Source organism: Poecilia reticulata, unplaced genomic scaffold (assembly GCF_904066995.2).
Source record: "Poecilia reticulata unplaced genomic scaffold, P_reticulata-male-v2 Scaffold_74, whole genome shotgun sequence".
NCBI classification, from domain to species: domain Eukaryota; kingdom Metazoa; phylum Chordata; class Actinopteri; order Cyprinodontiformes; family Poeciliidae; genus Poecilia; species Poecilia reticulata.
Window position 1 is genome coordinate 15,001 of NW_027675172.1, and position 19,219 is coordinate 34,219.

The 19,219-nt window shown below is 42.7% G+C and overlaps 1 long non-coding RNA gene across 4 annotated transcripts; it reads right to left on the reverse strand.

The window, feature by feature from the left end:
- Nucleotides 1-2,994: 2,994 nt before the first annotated feature.
- Nucleotides 2,995-16,080, reverse strand: LOC108166037 (uncharacterized). Of its 4 annotated transcripts, none has more exons than XR_014086416.1 (6): nt 11,148-16,080; nt 6,942-9,818; nt 6,080-6,215; nt 3,710-4,414; nt 3,475-3,601; nt 2,995-3,302 (listed from the first exon to the last, which is right to left on the reverse strand). It is a non-coding gene; the product is annotated as an uncharacterized LOC108166037 (long non-coding RNA). The 4 variants fall into 4 exon arrangements; XR_014086415.1 differs by having other exon boundaries at nt 6,942-7,076; nt 9,578-15,765; XR_014086413.1 differs by having other exon boundaries at nt 6,098-6,215; nt 6,942-16,080.
- Between the last annotated feature and the right edge of the window lie 3,139 nt (nt 16,081-19,219).

A 19,219-nucleotide genomic window follows, 5' to 3' on the forward strand; every position in this document is an offset into this window, starting at 1 on the left:
AGAAAATGATTGATAACATCATCCTCTCATATTAATAACATTTTCCAAAGATTTTACGAATACCTTTATACATCTGAAAATGTAGCAACTGCAGAAGAACTGGAATCCTTCTTGACAAAATAAAGATACCCAAAACTACCCAGGATGAGAAAGATAGACTGGAAGCAGCTATAAATGAGGCCATAGTTAGGAAAACAATTGCTGGAACTAAGAAAATGAAATCACCTGGTGTAGATGCCATTACAGTTGAATACTGTCATAAATATCTAGATATACTTGCACCAATTTTAACTGATGTTTATCGAGAATCATCTGAATGTGGCTCACTTCTTGAAAGTTTCAATCAGGCTATAATTACTTTCATACCAAAGGGGGATGAAGATCTTACAGACCCAATCAATTACTGTCCCATAAGTTTGATAAATGTTGATTGCAAAATACTCTCAAAATTGTAGCCACGAGATTAGAAACTGTGTTTCCACAGATTATTCACAAAGACCAGGTAGGCTTTATTATGCGTCGTTCTTCAGCTGATAATATGCAAAGACCTCTGCATCTTTTATGGGGCATTAAGGACAACAAAAACCCTGTAGTGGTAATATCACTTGGTGCCCAAAAGACCTTCGATAGGGTGGAGCTTTTTGTTTACTGCTATCAAAGTTTGGACTGGATGAAAATTTTTGTAGGTAGGTTAGCACTTTGTATTCGGGCCCTACGGCCGCTGTGTTTTACCAAGGGACTATTTTCCAATTATTTCCATATCTCCGGATCTACGCGTCAGGGCTGCAATCTGAGTCCACTTCTGTTCACCATTCTCCTAGAGCCATTGGCTATTAAAATCAGGGAAGATGCTAAAATCGTTGGGGTAAACGAAGAGGGGGAGGGAACACAAATTATTTAGGTATGCCGATGATATTTTGGTTTTTTTATTTTTTTTTTTTTTTTATCAGGTTATTGGCATAAATCAGAGGCAGTGCCTGTGTCAAAAGCCTGCTCTGCAAACTTATTATCCACTTTCAATTTCAAGTGGTTACAAAAAGGCATGAAATATCTAGAAATAACACTTAATCCAGATGTTAATGAAATCATGATAGAAAATATAGAAAAACTGCTTACCAGAATTAATCTAACTTGGACAACTGGACCAAATTACATCTAACATTAGGGGGTAAGATAAACACAATAAAGGTGGTTATAGGTCCCTCGATAAATTATTATACTGGAATGATACCAATCTGTATCCCAGCTCAAATTCTTCGAAAATATAATAATATGATTAAACATTTTCTGTGTGATGGTGGTAAAACTCTGAATCAATATTGGCAAACTATGTCAACCCAAAAAGAAGGGGGGCTGACCTTACCTAACATAGAACATTATAGCATTTCATTTGAAATGCCCAAGATGTGCGGACATTGGCCAGAAACTAAATCAGATTTAGACCCCTATCGAGGTATTGACTCAAAAGATAGATAATAAACAGAATAAAATAGATAACTCCATATTAAAATTCTCAAAATGGTGTGGCAAACGGTCCACAAAAAACTTGTGCTCTCTCCATATGTCCAGAGGTATGCGTCCCTGTGGCATAATGCTAATATCAATATCGGCAAGCAATTTATTGATCACATTGGTTAAAGGAAGGTGTACGGATAATTGATGATTTATTTGTATAAGACACATTTATGTCATATAATGATCTGAAAGAAAAGTTTAAGTTAGAGGGACAAAGTCACTTTTGGAAATACTTACTAATTAGAGACTGTTTGAAGGACAGGACAAAATTTCACTTGGGGAACATTTATTCATTTATTTATTTATTTTTTGTTTTCCTCCACCTTTCACCTTCCACCTTTAACTAGTAAAGCATCAAAATGGTACAACATGTGTTCATGGGTTAATACAATAAAAGTAAAAGTTTTAAAATAGTATGGGAAGGAGATCTGGGCTGCACTTTTGAAAATTAAAACATGGGACTCTATTGTTTTTAAAAACGGGTATTATGTAAGAGAGGCCAAAGGGAAATTTACTCAATATGTAATTTTGAACAGGTTTTATCTTACACCATTAAGACTACATAAGATGGGTATTAGCAAAGATGACTTTTGCTGGAAATGCCAAAGAGCAAGAGGTACATTGCTGCATGCTTTATGGGAATGTCCGCTGATCTCTCCAATATGGAATAGTGTTATAAAACACATGGAGGGATGGTTAAAGAGTGGACCACCTATTTCACCAAGATTGTGCCTGTTAGGGGGCCGGGATGTGGTCCCAGGTGTTCATAAAGCAGCTGTCAGAGTACTAAACACTGGAGTTGTTACCTATGCCCGTCTCATTTTGACTCTATGAAAGATGCCACAGACCCCAGCTTTTAAACATGGAGACAGAATGACTGAAAATGTAGCCTGTGAGAAATGCTTTGAAGACTAAATAACTATTCTGAGGCTGTAACAGAAGAATGGGAGTCTTAGTGCCTATGTTTCTACTACATTGCAACAGTGATAACTTGCAATAACATCTAGGTTGCATTCACATTTGCGCACTAACATTAAATTTAGGGGTACCATATTCTGAACTGAACCCGGGAGAAAAAACTCAACCCTTCCAAGACTTTTCTCCACCAGTGGAAGTTTCTTCTACAGCCATGGAACTTTGGTAGACAAATCGGTCTGATCTTTGCAATGATGGGTGCATGTTGAGCTAGTATAGATAGAAATGCGAGGACTGCTTTTGCTGCACCTGACTTGCTCTTCTCCCTTGCAGTCTCTTATACTATGGCAAACTGTGATTCTCTTGTTAGAAGTTTATTTCTCACCATTTTAATTTATTCCAATTCTTTCTTCTATATACGTTATTCCTCTTCTACGATAATCATTATTTCCCAGGCCACAACACTTTAATAGACTCCTAGATCACACTCTCCACAGAGGACAGCTGCATTCCTGTTACTTTAAAGAGGTGTGGTGTGGAAGGAAAACTCGGCAAAGTTGGCTGTACCATCAACAAATGTGATTTATTAAGCCTCCCTCAGCACAAAACTCACCCAAAAGATAAAATGGCAGCTTTCCCAACAGTCCTTCAGCCTCAATCTCTCAGCTTCAGTGTTTCAAGTTTTTAATGTCCCAGACTCTCAGCGCCCTTCCAAGCGTCAACCAACAGTCTCCTTGTGTACTGTTGTCCCTGCCCTCTCGGTTGGCTGCCCAAGTGGTCATGCTCCAGCAAACGTTACTCTCTCTGATGAGTAGCTGATTTGAGGCGGGCCTCCCGCTTGGAGGATTCTAAGATGGCTGCTGCAAGGACATCTAAAAAGTTAATAAACATTTCACAAATAAAATGAAAATCACATACACCTTCTAGAGCTCAAATATCACAGACCGTCTTATCGTTTCTTAAGATCTACCCACCTCCTCCCCCTCTTTGGCCTGCAAGACTCAAGCAAATGAGAAATGTAGTTAGCAATAAGACTTTTCTCACCTGGACAATGCTGTATGGTGAGCTGGTATGGCTGTGAGGCGGGGCACCAACACAAGGTCATTCTGATGCTGCTTGAATTACATCCACCTCAGAGGTTTGTGATCAGCCTACAGAGTTAACACCCTTCCTAGGAAACAATATTTTAAAGAGGACAAAGCCCACTTTATTGCAAGTCCCTCCTTTTCTACTGGGGAGTATTTATTTATTTATTTTTCTTGATCCAACTGCTTCTCACCTAAATAAAAGAACGTGTTTCTTCTTCACCAGCTCCTTCCTGAGCTAGCAGCGCTCAAAGCATCCACTTGAAGATTACATTCACCCAGGTCTGCTGCTTCCTCTTCAGTCTTTGGGTTGTTCTCCTTCACCCATGTGGAGAGGTCTGGAAAATGTACGAAGACGCCGCTCCATGATGGCAGAGCCTCCTGATCTGGCTCTGCTGTTCCCCCGCTTTGTCCTTCTTCTATCTTAGAAAGAAGACTCTTCCTTGTCCCGTGAGTTCTTCCACGTTCCAACTCCTTTCATTTGGTCTGTCATCCTCCCTTACTCCCAGGTGTAAACAATCCCACCTCTGTTACACTGAGAGGTGAATTGTGGCAGGAAAACCCAGTAAAGTTGGCCGTAACACAAACAAAGATAATTCACTAGGCTTCTTTCAGCACAGCGAAGCTCACCCACAGGACAAAATAGGCAACCTTCCCAACGGCCTGTTCTCTTCAGTGTTTCAAACCTTTGGTGTATCTGCCTTCAGTGTGCTTTTAAACATCAGCCAGCAGTCTGCTGGTCCACTGCTGCCTCCACCTTCTCGATCGGCTACCTAGTCAGTTTAGCTCCTGCAAACAACACCTTCTTTCCGTAGAGGGGCTTGACTTGGGGGTACTCCTCCTCCTCCTCCTCCTCCTCCTCCTCTGTGGATTCCAGGATGGCTGTCGCAGAGATACACCTGAAGGGCAACAAACATTTCACAAACAAAAGAATCATGTACACCCCCCCTAAAACCTAGACATCACAGAACGTCCTGTTGCTTTTCAACAGCCTCACATGCACTATTGTCCACAATTAAAGCTCTCATGTCAGAAGCAACATTACATTCCTCTTTTCTGCCTCTTGAATCGCTGCATAGAGCCCACCTTGACCATATTCTTTCCACAAAATTAGGCTAAACCATTTCTCTGACTTTTTCTTTTAAATTTCGATTCACAGCCATTAGTGATCTTTTCTGGGTCGTTGCCTTACTGCTTATCAAGTTAACCAGCTCCATCTTCCGTCTCTGCTAATAGTCCAGTTCTATAATCATCACCTGAATCACTTACATGCCTGATACCGGAGGTGTGGTATAATACTATTTATGCTGTTTAGCCGCTATGTGTAACCTATATCAGATCAACTTTATGGTGGAAAGTTAGGCTTATGGTGGAAAATTAGGTTTAAAATGACAATGAATGACACATTTTGCTACGCATACCGAGACCCTAGCTTAACTCGGTGGAACTGGCTGGGTGTCTCGCGAGGTTGGACGGAGTCTCTCACTCGTGGAGTAGTTTGTGGAGGCCTAATCACTACGGCGGCGGACCACGTCGAGTCCTTATAACCTCCAGCTTTTGGCTTGCCTGTGTTTCGGGGGCCTTGAGGGACTGTTCCGTATATTCGCGACAACTCGTATGGGTTGCCGCAGCTCTTTATATGGAGGGATAAGTGGGTCACGGACTCAGCGACTTCAGATGGTCCAGGGTGCGGCGGTGTGGCTTCTCGCGGTGGCCGGGAGGTGTGACCATGCGGGGCTGGCTATAGCATCCTCACACTGGCTGCCTGTCTTTTGTTCAGTGTTTTTTTTTTTTTTTTTTTTTTTTTTTTTTTCCTTCACGATTCTTTTGTAAAGATTAGAGTTCTAAAGTGACTGAGCTTGCTGTGAGTTTTAAAATAGAAACCTGTATAAAGAATCCCTCTGGCCTCTGTTATTCTGTTATGTTTCTTCCTCTCAGGTTGGTGCAAAGGGAGCTACCGACACAAATAGTAGTACTGTCAGAGATAAGTAATTGCCCTCTCATATGCTTCAAACGGTTTTCTGATCACCCTTAATAATTTTGAACAGAAAATAGCTGATCAGATTGCCCTGCTCAAAACTGACTGTTTCAATCAAGCTGGCTTCAATCTCTCCCTGTGTGCCTCATACACATGGTAGTTAAGCTGCTGTTCAGGGCTGCAATGTCAGAGGGTCGGAACCGCAGTATGGCGAAACCCTCAGACTCCACACACTAGGACTGAGCTGGCATCCAGAACTACCTACTATTTTGGGCATCATATAGCTGGACTGCTACACGTTGGATTGATGTGGCCAGTGGTGGCGATTGTTTGTCAAACCAAACGTACAACTTAAGTTCCTGTGGGCCGTTAACACACTGGATCCAGGCCTCATTAGTGCAGGCAAAATGAAGGTTTATTATACAAATATGTAAATTGGTAACTGTAAGAAACCTATCCACTATACAACCTATAATCTCAATGGAAAGCTGTTATATTGACTTTTAATGACCAAAGAACAGAGGAGATCCATTCCAGTTTCCAGCAGTCCTGAACACCTAAATTAAAGAAATAACATCAACCTTACTTCTGCTCTGTCGCTCACCATGCCGTCTCTCCGGACTTTACTCCTCCTGTTCTGGAGATACTTTGATGTCCTCCACCAGAGGTTGATGGCCGGAGCAAGACAGATTTTCGGCCTTCAGAGGGGGGAGGGGGCAGGTCTGAGGGTAGAATCAATTTGAGCTTCTGATTAGACGAGGCATGCAATTGGACCCTGATCCTGTCTTTACTCTGTTCTACTGAGACTAAGTCTAATGTCCTGGTCAGAATATGGAACATCTCCCCTTCCACAATATGTGCTGCTGTCGACACGTGTAGTATTTAACGGATACGACAAATCATAACCGATGCTGAGGGTAAGCTTATTCTTATCCGCAGTCTTGATCACAGAAAACGAGTTGATGATCAATCAAACTGAAACCCATGATATTTTGACTTTAACATAAGATTTCAAACCCCTTTACATATGTCTTAACAAATTACAGAGGGAGAACAGGGAGTGTAGTATTCATTCTGTCTGTTGACATAGGAGTATAAATGAAACATCTACTGCAGAACTCAGAGAAACCCCTCAGAGTTTGCCTAAGACATCTTCTGATCCATGTATCTCCTAGCATTATCCTGAGTGTGATGTTTAAACAGCACTGCTATACTGAAGACTGAATCTAGTTGAGGTTTTTACCTATCGTTTTGTTCTTAACACCAACTGTATAACGTAAGAGCGTTACTCTGACAGGGTTCCTGGAGCTGAGCGTGTCTCTCTCTGACCTTTAACCTGCTGCCCCCACCCCTTAAAAAAAAAAAAAAAAAAAAAAAAAAAAAAAAAAAAAAAAAAAAAAAAAAAAAAAAAAAAAAACGATTCTGTCCTCTGGACAGGAACTTCATACCCATCTCTGGCTGCTCGGCTGGTCAAGCTCTGGCAAGCATGGCTCCTTCTATAGTGAAGCTGGGTTTGAGGCGAGCCTCCTCCTCCTCCACCTCTTCCACCTCCTCCTCCTCCTCGGTGGGTTCTAGGATGGCTGCTGCAGAGATACACCCAAAGGGCAACAAGCATCTCACAAACAAAGGGTCATATACACCCTCTACAACTTGGACGTAACAGAACATCTTATTGCTTCCCAACAACTTCACATGCACTTAGGTCTACAGTTAGGGCTTCTGTGTCAGAAGCAGCTTTACACCCCTTTTTCCATCTCTTGGACTGCAGTATAAGACTCACCAGGACCATACTCTTTCCACAAACCAGACTGAACTTCTTGTTCGACTTTGTTAATTTTGATCCACAATCACTGTTGGTCTTTTCCGGGTCAGAATCTTTCTGCTTATCAAGTTCACTAGCTTCGTCTTCCATCTCTGCTAGTAGTTCAGTTTTGTAATCACCTTTTGAATCACTTGTATGTCTGCTATTGGTGGTGTGGTTCAAGATGGTTTAATACTGTTTAATATTGCTTGGGCACTACGTCTAACTCATATCACAACGACTCCGTGGTGAAAATCAAGCTTAAACGACAACGAACGAGACGTTTTACTGCACACACTGTGACCCTGGCTTGACTCGGTGAAGCTGATCGGGTATCACATAGAGTTAAGCAAAACTGATCACACACACAACAGCTGGCAGAGACCTACTCGCTATAGCGTCTGAACACATAGAAAGGAGGGGCTGTTAGTTTGGACTGTGAAGTCTCTATGGTTCTGGATAGGGCGGAACACTACAATACAGTGGGCATAGAGCAAGGCCGGGACTACAACATGTAGGAACATCCAGCTATCATAGAGGAGGGCTGAGTTGGGAGTTAAGAGCTACATAACAATGTGACTCTGAGTCACTGATAGAAAGGGGACGAACAGCACACTGTAATTAAAGACAGAGCAGAATTTTTCTGGACATTATATAATTGGTTTGACCCAACCAATGTTACACTTTGGACTATTGTGGCCATTTAAAATTAGGCTTAATGTCAATTTCAGAATAAAAGCCTGTATAAAGGAACTTTGGCCCCAGCTATGTTTCTCTTTCAAGTCAATGCAAAGAGAGTCACAGACATAAATAGCAGTGCTGTTGGAGACAAGAAGTGGCCCTCTCACATACGTTAAACGGTCTTCTGATCTTCCTCACAGATTCTTAACAAAATGTAGCTGATCAGATTACTTTGTTCAGGAAATTAACTACTTCAGACAGTCTGAAGAGCTGCTCTTTAGAACTGCAGTGACTGGAGGTCGAAACTACAACATGGCAGAACCACACACTAGGCCTGTGTTGGCAGTCAGAACTATTTGCCGCTCTGGGCATCGTATAGCCAACTGTCACACGTTGGTTCAATGTGGCCTGTATTAGCGATCATATGTCAAACCAAACATCCTATTTAAGTTTCATTGTGCAGCTAGGGCACTGGGTTATAATTTCTTCAACGTGGACATCGGCCATATTTCCGCCCCATAGTTCGCCATACCTTCCCTCCAAGTTTCAATATTCCTGTCCTAGAGATAGAGATAGACAAGTTTAAAGGCGGAATCAATTAATACTTCTGATTTTATGAGGCATGAATTAAATCTTGGTCTTGTTTTTGCGCTATTATACTGAGGCTGAGTCTGCTGTCCTGGTCAGAGTACAAAACATCTCTTCTCATAATGTATTGCTGACGTGATGTGCAGTACTGGACAAATACGACAAATTCCGATTGATGCCAAAATAAGTTTTTTTTTTTTTTTTTTTTTTTTTTTTTTTTTTTTTATCCACAGTATTAGCAATAGAAATGAGTTGATGACAAATCAAACAAGAACCCATGATATTTTAACCTTAACGTGCAGTTTCTAACCCTCCACATGTGTTTAATAAGATATGGGGAGGGTGAGAAATGGAGTGAAGTGTAAATTCTGTCTGTTGATAAAAGGGTACAAATGAGACACCCACTGCAGAGTTCAAAGAAATAATTTATTTATTTATTTTTAACACCCACCATTCGATGCGAGAGCATTATGGTGACACAGTTCTTAGAACTCAGTATGCTCTGTTCTGTCCCATAACCAGTTGCCCATCCCCCCTTAAAGTGATCCTAGTTTCTAGGATAGGAACTCCATACCCATCTTCATCAGGTTCACCTGAGCAATCACTCATCTGAACCCTTTGCTCATCCATTTATGTCTCTATTCATCCCTATTCCACTATTAAGGAACAGTATCCGTCCCCTATTTAGCAGCGCTCAGAGTCATTGGTTATTTCTGCTATGGGAGAATTCATTATCCCCACTAGCGGTTAGAATATATGTTAGCTTAGCTTAGAAGCAATTTAGACGAGGTGTTAACCAGCAAACCTTTGAGCTAGAATTGAGGAATAATCCCACTAGAATAAAAACAACATTAATACCCACTTCCAAATCCACTTTAATTGATTCAACTCCTTTTCAGCAACTAGTTTGCTTTGCTCTTATCATTTGAAGGCTCAAATTTATAACCTCTGGAGTCAATCCCAGATAGCAAAATTAAGTTCAAAGATAATTCAAAAGTATTAATAAAGACTTACTTAACTAATTGGTCGTCTCATAATCTGCCTGACGGTCTGTCTGGTGACATCGGTTACATGGTGGTTCCAGTGCTGCTGCTCCCTCCGTCCAGGGTTGCTGCTTGCGGGTGGGGACCATTTCCTGTGATCAACCGTTATTAGCTTGCCTCGGCATCGTTCCTCGTGCAGGCATTGTGCTGGTGCTCCATGATCCACGCGGGTCTCTGCTGTGGATACGAGCCTAGTTCTCCATGTCGACATGCTGTAAGGTCACAACGTCAAAAGTCAGCAGCTTCCTAGACACTCCCCCTCAGATACCAAGGCTGTCATATGCAACTCTATCGAAGCCAACAGATCCACCAGTTAATAAGTATTGTTGTAATCATTGAGCTATTATACTTCACATGTGATCTAATAATTTGTTTTATTAATTCCCATTTGCTGTGACACTGAACTTTGATCAATTCTAGCTGCATCATTGCTTATATCCTCGTGGTCAATAACTGCAGTCGCCTCCCAAGAGCAAGTAATCCCATCATCTTATTAACCATACTTTAAAGGGGGAATGGGTACTTCGTTGTGATACCTGCCTTTTCCTTTTCTTCCATCCCAACTAGAACATGGTCTCCATGGCCTGTTTTCTTGCCGTCATCACACTGGTTCACTGGGTTGAGGTGGACCAGTGCGGTGACGGCAAGGGAGTGAGTAACGGTAGCCACAAGCGATAAACTCCCAACAGAATACTCCGTTGATCAACTCCTATGTAATCAACTTTCAGTCTTCTATCCAGGCTATATTGTCTTGAACTGTCAATCATATTTCCTACAACTAAGGCCCCATACCCTGTTTTACTCAAACTGAATGGATGGATGTGGGCCCTGTTTTCTCTGTGGACCGCCCGTGTTGCCGCCCATAGTGGCAACATGGTTGCCGTCAAGTTACACATACTGTTCTGTGTCAAATTGACCCGCCAGTCAAAATCAAGATAAATGAGTCTTGCAGAGAGTAATTATGTTTTCTTCCACTTCTAATGAGTGCCCACTGAGTGTAGGTGGAGTTTGCCCTTCGGTGCCATTGCTGACGGGCGGTCATGTTTTGGTGTTGCACAATACAGTTTTGCCAGGTCATTCGGGGTCTAACTGGTGGTGTTGCACATTTAATCTGTAAAATTTACCTTCGACCTATGCCCCCCCCCAACCTAGGGTATCGCCCCCCCTCCACTTGTGCTAATGTCCGTCGGCGCTTCCGGTACCGCTCGAATCGAGAGCCGCTAAAATAGACGAAAATTTTCCACCAAAAGCAATGAAACATGACACACATGCATCCAACAGCAGAACATAGCGGTCAAAACAGGCTCCCTCTGACCACAGTACCTCACAGCGCCTGATTAACCATAAACAATACAATTCCAGTAGTGGACATAGCATCCTCGTTAACAACGCCTCACGTAGCACGAAAGCAACTGTATGCCTGCTAGCATGGTTCTGGCACTATTTAACAAAGCTTGAATGCCACCAAGCACATTATTTAAAAGAACATATCACTTACACCCAAAAGACACATATTGAACACAAAAAATGAAACTTCATACCTTTTCATACGAACAGCAAGAGCAGATGGAAAACATGGAAACCTATTAGGTGTTATAATGGTTTGACCCGTCAATTTATCCTCTCAAATCCCGAACTGACACTCAAAACCGCAATGTATGAACTCCATATGATCAACAGTAGAGATAACAATTCACAATTTCACTCACAACACACCACACTTAGATTAAAATAATAATTTTGAAACAGGAAGTCACCTGCTATCTTGCAATGGATCTGCCATCTCTTCAGAATAAGAGCTGCCAGTGCCCATATGAGCTCACACCGGAATATTTTCCACTCGATAATCTAGTGCAACAACATCACACTACTGCACACACATCGAGGTAGCCTCACATCAAGTTCATTATCTTAATCTCCTCTTATGCTCATAGAAATCTTTTTTTTTTTTTTTTTTTTTTTTTTTTTTTTTTTTTTTTTTTTTTTTTTTTTTTTTTTTTTTTTTAAAATAGAGATCAACTCATCCCGATGCAATCTAGCTTTAAACTAATTTCCTTCTTACAGATGTTTTCATTGTGAGCTGAACAAGCAGCTGTGAAGGGCAGTAGACTTGGCCTTGTTCTCAGCTGAACGGGTCCTGGCTTCCGGAATCTTGCTGACATTGTAACAAAACTGCTTCCTTTCTTCCTTTTGCCTACTATAACTTGTAACTTTAGAACTGTTCCCAATCGGAGGTATCAAATCGTGCTGCTTGACGCTGAGGAGGAAGTTAATTAATTTTATTGGGAATTAGAGTTATGACGGCTGCATTTAAAGCGAAAAACGGGCGTAATTTTCCAACTGCCGAAACACGGAGTGTAACTGACACTAACTGCCGCCCCTTAGAGTGAAACGGGGTAGAATTTCGACCTCCAAATAATCCTGTAATCGCTTGTATAGAAACAAATCTGTACTATTGGTATGGAAGTTGGTCATGAAATGCACATAATGCCGTTTTTGAACTGACTGGGTGTCTCATAAAGCGAAATAAAGCCTCTCACACACCCGCGCAGCAAACAGCAGTTGGTCAGAAGCTGAATCACCATGGCAACGGAACATATATAAAGGGAGAACAACTGATCTGAACGGGCAGTTGGGCACACAAAAGACTTGACAAATCACCAGTGATTTCCTCCTCCCGCTGTGTGTTCAACTCGGACGTTATCTTCCACGGGCTTTCCGCTTAGTCTGCTCTTATATTGACGTGGTGGAGCTGTAACCTCCGCTCCGCCATAATGGAAACACAGCTGTCCGGGCAGGGCTTTTCTGCTTCCCGTAATTCGGAAAACGGTAGCGCTCCCCCGGCTCTTTTTGACTCATTTGCGAGGGATTGCCTGTCCGATGGTGAAAGAGGCAGACCGCCGGTTGATCGCCTCTCCAACCGGAGGGCTAGCGACCCCGAGTGTACTCCGGTCCTTATACCGGAACCAGCTAGTGCCTCACTAGCTGGTTTTAATAATAGACTCTTTTCAGCTCCCCGGTCCGCCAAAAACGTCGTGTTTTTGAGCCTTGACAAGGACTGGAGGAAGGCTATGGGTTTGGGCTTTAAACTTCCTGCCGCGGTAACGGTCGGACTTAAGGTGCCTTGGAGGGAGTTATCTTGTCCTCTCTGTAGCTCCACTCTGAAAACGGCTAGAGATGGCTTTATACATTTCCGGAGAAAACACCAAGCCAGGAAAGTCAGTTGGTTCTGCATTAAATGCCATAGCCTAAAAAAGAATTTACAAAGCGCCACGTGCCACGCTGCCAAATGTGGCATAAATAAACGTGCTCACTCCACGGCCAATGGAAAATTCCAATGTGAGATCTGTTCTGCCAGTTTCAGGACCAAAAGAGGTCGCTCCACGCACGCCAAGAGGCATAGGAGCAATAACGGTAAGCGGATGGCTGGGAAACATAACTACGAGCTCGCTGATGATTTCGAGGGCCTCTTTAACCCCCTCCCACAGCCTAGAATTAATATGCGGGTAAGGCAGCCAGGTAGGACGCTAAAGAGTTGCCTGGAGTCTATGATCACTAATGAAGACATCCCTCCGGGGGGCCTTCACCCACTCAGGTCCTCCCCGGCTCACGTCAATAAGACCCTGTCGCAGTATGTGAGACAGATGAAGCGTCTTAACAAAATACCTATTCGGAAGCCCTGGAAACCCCGTAGGCTCCAAACAGTCAAGAGAACCATAAGGAGCGGCTATCTCACCATCCAAAGGTTATATAAAGCCAATGCAGCAGCTGCTGCATCACTAATCTTGGATGGTGAAGAGACAAGGGCATGTAACATCCCCAGGCGAATTGTAGAAAAAACGTACAGTGAACTATGGGAGAAGGAAGATAACTACATTGAGCTGGGCGTGTTTGGTACCCTGCCGGAAGCCGACAATGAACCCTTACTTATGCCTATTACCCCTGGTGAAGTGATGGCGGCCCTCAAAGGATCTAGGGGTAAGAGCGCACCTGGTCTGGACGGCATTAGGAAGCCCCACCTCCTGAGATGGGACAAAGATGGGAAGCTGCTGGCCTGCTTATTCAATGCTATCCTGTTCAATGGCAAACTTCCGAAGCTCCTTAAGAGGAGCAGAACAACACTGGTGCCAAAGAGTTCAGACCAGGAAAAGCTGAAGAGCATAGACTGCTGGAGGCCCATCACTCTCAGCTCCACCATCCTGAGGCTCTTTTCAAAAATTCTGTGTGACAGATTGGGTGAGGCCTGTCCTCCCCACCCATCACAGAAGGGTTTCATAAGGGGTGAGGACTGCAGTACAAACATACTAATGCTGGATGGCGTAATAAGGAGAGCGGTGCGTGAGAGAGAGACCCTAGCTGTAGTATTCATTGATCTGGCACGGGCGTTTGATTCCATCTCGCACAAGCACATCCAGGAAGTGCTTGCGCTAAGGAAAGTTGATGCTGGCATCTGTGATCTGATCTGTGAAGCATACAAGCGCACTGGCTCCAGGGTACTAACGCGCGAGGGGCTGACTCGAACAATCGAGCTGAAGGTGGGCGTCAAGCAAGGGGACCCGCTTTCTCCTTTGTTATTTAACCTCTGCCTAGACCCGCTCCTTGCATTCCTTGACCAAAGGGGCTCTGGTTACACCCTCTCCGGCCAGACCATAACCGCTCTCGCCTATGCCGACGATCTGGCCATACTCAGCGGTTCCTGGTCTGGAATGGCAAGGAACCTTAAAATACTGGAGAAATTCCTTGAAAACACTGGACTCGACGTAAAAATTAAAAAGTGTGGCGGCTTCTTCTTGAAAGCCTCCAAACAGAGTGTGACCATCAACGAATGTGCAGACTGGAGGATAAACACTGCTCCCATCCCCATGCTCAGTGAGGCTCAGTCCTACAGGTACTTGGGAGTTGAGGTGAATCCGAGAAAGGGGATCTTGCCCTCTAACCCACTAGAGGAAGTAACACCAATACTCCGCAAGATCAGCAGAGCCCCCCTCAAACCCACTCAAAAGATCAGAATGCTCATTACCTATGGTATACCAAGAGTAGTGTATGCTGCGGAGATGAGCATGGTCAGTGTGGTAAACCTGAAAAGAACAGACGCGGAAGTCAGGAACATGGTGAAAGCCTGGCTTCACCTTGGCCCATCAACCGCAGACGGCCTCTTCTATAGTGCCAGGGTGGATGGCGGGCTGGGTCTGCCTAAATTGGAGAAGCAGATCCCAATCTGCCAGGTGAAGAGGTGGTGTAAACTGATGCAGGTTAAAGACATCAAATGTAGAACTCTGGCCCCCTCGCTTCTACCAAAGTTGGAGATGGCTAGAAGGTGGAGAATAGCCACTGAGGAGGAGGGAGAGGGGGGGCTACAAGAGAGGCTTGCACTCACTGACCCGGCAACAATTGGGAAGAAGTGGAGGGAGTCAGAGTACAGGCAATGGTGCGGTCTCAAATGCCAGGGTCGTGGCCTCACCACATTTGCAAAGGACCCCATAAGCAATAACTGGCTGGGTGATCACAGGGGCCTGCAAGAGTCTGATTATATCCTGGCTCTGCAACTTCGCTCCAGCACAGTTGGCACCCTGACCACCCTCCAAAGAGGGAGACATAAGAACACCACCTGCAGGGCATGTGGCAAGGGATGGGAGGGCATTGCCCACATTGTGAGCCAATGCAAGTGTTTTCAGAGAAACAGAATGGCTAACCACAACGGCATTTGCAGGATGTTGGCAGTCGTCGGGCGTTCCCTGGGCTGGAGGGTTGAGCAGGAAAGAAGGATCTCTTGCCCACTGCAGGGAACGGCAGTTCCAGACCTAATTATGATCAAGGATGGCAGAGGACTGGTAATAGATATAGCCATCTGCTTTGAAATGAGACCAGCGACCCTGAGGCGTAGAGCAGAGGCAAAGGTCAACAAGTACAGAAAGTTCGTCCCACGGATCTGCAGCATCTTTGGTCTGTCTGACGTGCGAACCTACGGTTTCCCACTGGGAGCAAGAGGAAAGTGGCACGAAGGTAATTCGGAGGTGCTGAAAGAGATGGGACTCCCCAGGTCCAGGAGAAAAGCAATGGCTAGGCTGTTCAGCATGGTAGCGTTAAGAGGTACCACTAAAATATTGAAAATCTTCAAAAAACTCTCCCGCTCAGCATAGAGCTGCCCACTGAGTGTTCCAAGGTGTACAGATTTTTTTTTTTTTAAAAAAAAGGGCTCAAAACACATATTCATTAAAGTTAAAGTTTGAAATTTACTCTAATCAGTTCCATGTAATCAGTTCCATGTAATTATAGCATTTCTTTCTGTTTAAATCTTCAATAAAAACTTCATGTCGGCCTCGTGATGAGGTGGCCAGTCCTGTACTGGGCCCCACCAATTGAGTAACAGGAGCTTGGTCTGAGTTCTGGTCGGGTGGGACCATCGCGCTGCAGGACAAGATGATTACGGCAATGATTGGTGATTGGGCCCAGGCTCGACCGTGGTGGCCTTGAGCAACGCGTGAAAAAACAAAAAAAAAAAGGGTTAGGGTTAGGGTTAGGGTTAGGGTAGGGTTAGGGTAAGGGTTAGGGTTAGGGTTAGGGTTAGGGTTAGGGTTAACAAACTTTAAATTCTGTCGCCGAAGGCGACAGAATTTATGATGCACAGTCCATCACTGCACCCCAGTCCCTCCGAACCCCGGCTCCGGTTTAGATTAAATTATCATTACAAAGGAGAAACAGTTAAAGGAATGAGAGGTTCAAAGATTAGGTTGTTATGATGGGAATTAAAGGTTAGGATGAGGCAATAGGGGTCAAAGAGGTTAGGGTAAGGTTAAATAATTTGGGTAAGGTTAAATAGAAAGCAAGTTCTAGAAATGTAGAATAGTATGCAGTTGGAAAGTCATAATGGGTCAAATTGACATATGAAAATAATAATACCTTTAGGTTGGTAAAAAATATATTAATTAAACTTTCATTAAGGCCTCTAGGATGTCTAGTATCTAGTTTAGAGATCCAAAGTTTTTCAGCTGTTCGCCGTTGACCCACTGTCCATCTAAGATCAGCTTGTATTACAGTGGCAGAGACAGACTCCCAACCATGAGAAATAAAATGTTGAACTAAATGTGTTTGTGTTTTTCTTTTTCTGAGGATATTATATTTGTGTTGAGCAAACCTTACTAGTATAGTGTTTTTAGTTTCTCCTACATATTGCATTCCACATTTCTTACAAGTTATCAGATAAACACAATTTTTCGAGTATGGATTGCCTTCATATTTGGATAAGAATACCTTTTTATTATAGAAACTGCGCAGCCATTTAAGGTGCTGGAAAAACTGTCCTCTCCTTTTGGTTCTGGGTTGAACCAAAGGTGGGATTTTAGCCTTAATTAAGTAATCTCCCAGATTCTTGTTTCTTCTAAAAGCTCCAATAACTCTGTAATCCCTCAACATTTGGGTTTCCTGGACCAGCTTTTGAAAGTTGTCCTTAATGACCTTGGTCAATTTGGTTGCCTGTGGAGAAAACGTGGTAACAAAAGGCAACAGGGGGGAGACGTCAATAGGTTTTGTTTTCAAAAACGATTTAAAACATTTTCTTAAAAAAGAGCGACAGTACCCCCTGTTGGCCAAAGCGGAAAATAAGGTTTTGGTGGCTTCTTTAAAATCAGTTTCTTGAGTACAGATTCTGTGGAATCTTAACAGTTGGGATTTAATAAGTCCTGCAAAAGTGTGTTTGGGGTGAAAACTTGTCTTAAATAATAAAGCATGAGTGTCTGTTGGTTTGAAGAAGACTTTTATGTCCAGAATATGATTTTTATGGAAATTTGGACCTTTGAATGTTGTCGTATCTAAAAAGTCAATGGCATTTCTATTAATGTTTGATTTTAATTTTATAGATGCATTATGACTGTTCAAGGTCACCAAGAATTCCTCAAACTCTGTCTCAGAATGCGACCATATTCCCCAAATGTCGTCTAAGAATCTAAAGTAACAACCGGGTTTTTTGGAGCATTTTTCTAGAGCAGAAGTCTCCCATTGGGCCATAAAAATATTTGCGTACGCTGGTGCGAACTTTTTGCCCATGGCCGTACCTTTAATTTGAAGAAAAAATTCCTTGTTGAACTCAAAATCGTTCCTGGTGAGGTTAATTTCTAATAACTGCAAAAGCTCTTTTTCCGGTCTTTTTTTATCTGGAAACTTTCTGAAAATCTGTTTCACCGCTTCTATTCCTTCCTTGATGTCTATGTTTGTATACAGACTGTCAATATCCAATGAAAAAAGGAAAGATTCTTCTGGAACAACCAATTTTTTAACCTTTTCCACAAAATCATACGTGTCCTTAATGTAGCTGTCATGTTTTGTGGATAAGGGGTTCAGAAAATAATCCAAGTATTCTGCTGTGTAGTAAGTTTCACTATCACAGTCAGAAACTATGGGCCGCCCTGGTGGTGTTATGAATGGAACTGACCAGCTGGCAGGATCTTTATGGATTTTTGGAAGCATGTAAAAGAGTCTCGCCCTCGGTTCTTTGGAACCTAATAGATATCTTTTTTGTTTGATATTAATGAATTTCTTTATATATAAATTATTAATTATTTTTTCCACCATTGAAACAGTTTCTAAATAAATTGGTTTTTCTAATTTGGAATAATATTTCTTGTCATTAAGTTGTCTATATCCCTCTTCTAAATATTTATCCCTATCAAATATTACTATCGCACTCCCTTTATCGGCTGGCTTTAAAATAATGTCCTTATTATGGTTAAGTTCTTGTAAAGCTTTAATTTCCTCTGAAGTGAGATTAGATTTTATATTAATTGGATAAAAGTGATTTGAAAAGAATTTCTGATCAGCCTTGATCAGGTTAAGCGTTTGGGGTGGAAGTTGGCCCATAGAGGGCGTCCAATCTGATTTTAGTGTAAATGGCTGAGGCTCTGATTCAGGTTTATCTTTATAATATAATGCTAGTTTTATTCTTCTGTGATATTGTTGCATGTCAAATTCGCCTTGTAGCCTTAATTTTTTACTATACTCTGTAGTTGGAATGAAATTTAGACCTTTATTGAGTAAACTGTATTGCGCATCCGAAAGTGTGAATGAATTGGAAAGATTAACAACACTTTTCATCCCCTCCCGTTGTAACGGGCTTATGGGGATGTTTAGTTTACATAATCACTCCAATGTTTGAGCATGTGAATTGCCGTGGTTCTTGTCCAATGGACATGATCTCTTTCTGTGTTGAACTGGTCATCTGGTAGAACCGGAATGTGGTCCTCCAGGCCTCCAATGAAGTTGTTAAGATGTTGTAACATGCCTTTTTCTCTGTCAGGAAGATGTGTAGAGAAGTTGACCATCGGAATGAAGATTCTTGCTTCCGGGAAGTAGTCCTGGGCTGCCTGCAGCGTTCTTTTCAGTTCCGCCACCGGTGTCCTCTTGTCCCTCTGTGACCTGTTACACAACCCAAAAGAAAGAACAAGCTTCTCCACCGTTACATCAGTCGTGGCCTTATCAAGAATAGTCTCTGCATGACACCATTTTGCCCCTGGGAAACTGTCAATCTGGACATTTTTAGTTGCAAAAGATGGCATTCTCGCCACATTTGAGTCCCCCATAATCAAGTTTTTCTTTTTGATATGGAGACTCCAGTCCTGAA